General features: G+C 51.0%; 1 protein-coding gene across 1 annotated transcript in view; it reads right to left on the bottom strand.

Annotated features, from left to right (window-relative positions):
* Positions 1 to 1,539, bottom strand: part of Arrdc3 (arrestin domain containing 3) — a 13,558-nt gene that overhangs the window by 11,268 nt on the left and 751 nt on the right. The window lies entirely within an intron of this gene.

Below are 1,539 nucleotides of genomic sequence, written 5' to 3'. Positions count from 1 at the left end.
GCGTCTCCCCACCCGCCCGGCCCAATCCAATCAGCGCCTGGCATCGTCTTAGCAACAGGCTAACAAACCGAGCTCCGCCTATCGCCGGCCGCCGGGGGCGGGGCCTCCGTGACCAGGCGAGTTTGGAAGCTCCCACTTCTAAGTCATTGAAACTCTTCCAGGCTGGGGCTTGTCCGCGCGTAGCGGGGCTCTGGGGATGGCCGGAGGGGCGCGGGCAATTGGTTTTCTTTACTGTAGAATCGGGATGCAACCAGTGAGACGTTGTTTGTACCCACAGCGCACTGGTTTTACTTTTCCTCCATTTTAAACCTCAACTCCTTAAAGAAAAATCCTTTTGTCTCCTGGCTGTTTTATTATAAAAGGCTGCAAGGTCTAGAAAGGGTCAAGTCCGAACTTAACGCGCGTCTGCTTTGCAGCACAGAGCGGGGCTGTCAGCGGGCTTCAGCGTTTCCTAACTACTTAACCGCTTGGAGCGGTCCATTATAGCAGTTAGTTCCCGAGGTAACGCACCCCTGCGTAACTATCAAGACCCGACTAAAGAACCGGTTTCACCTTAATATTCTCAAAAACGATGCTTGAATACTGTAACTCAAAGCATCCTTCGTTTGCCTCAGCTTAACGAGCATTTGCCTAGAATGTACACCTTTAATATAAAAAGAGGTAAGACACATCTCTAGCACTGAAAAACTAACATTCGAACTGAATACTGCATTAAAAAGGAGAAGCACAGAAATTACATAACCAGTTTTAACATTATATTCTCCTCGGGCTGGGAATTAAGTCATCTCCACCACCTGACGCGTGTAGCCAATCTGCGCAGAGCACGGCGCGCGCCCCTCCTCATCACCCCCCAGAACTGGTCCGAAACAGGATTGAACCGCTTCTAACAAAGGGTGGAAACTTAGAAAAACAAGCTAAGAGTCGCCTAGATTTCCACAATGTAACCATTTAAACAATAGATTGGAAATCTCAGGACCCCCTCTCCCTCTGACAACCCTGGATCTCCGCTTAGAAGCGAAAATCTAATCCCGTGTGCCGGGGACTTCGCAGTGCCACCGGACTGCTACGGGTTTCATTGGCTGCACGGTCCAAAGTTAGGCAGGATCCTTGCAAAAAAAGGAAACAACTCACCCGGGTGGGGTTTTCACCCCGACTTCCTAGCTACACCAGTGAGATGTGCTATCCTTTAAAAATAAAGAAGGCCGGGTGGGAATTTCGAAAGGAAAGGAAGTGGAAATAATAGGAATCAAACACGTGGGGGTGTTGCTGCCATATGTCAAAAGAAGCTCCAGCAACCTTTCATCGAAGAACAGCCATCAGCGCTTAAAAGTCTTTTGCGTGTCAGCGTGAAAACCAAATCCATGCCTTAACCTCCTCGAAAATGTTACTCCATTTCCTCGCCGGGTCAGCGTTCGGATCTAAGGTCGGCAAAGTAAAGGGGAGATAACGAACGCGGGGCTGCAGCTTTCAGCGGTCCGTGTGAAGCCGCAGGCACCGGGCTGCACACGCCTGGGGGCGCGCGGCCGGGGAGCCGGGAGG

The sequence above is a fragment of the Fukomys damarensis genome, unplaced genomic scaffold, assembly GCF_012274545.1.
Source record: "Fukomys damarensis isolate Sample0158 unplaced genomic scaffold, DMR_v1.0_HiC HiC_scaffold_3, whole genome shotgun sequence".
NCBI lineage: Eukaryota > Metazoa > Chordata > Mammalia > Rodentia > Bathyergidae > Fukomys > Fukomys damarensis.
The sequence above is the reverse complement of the archived record's forward strand: the minus strand, read 5'-3'. Positions and strand labels throughout refer to the sequence as shown.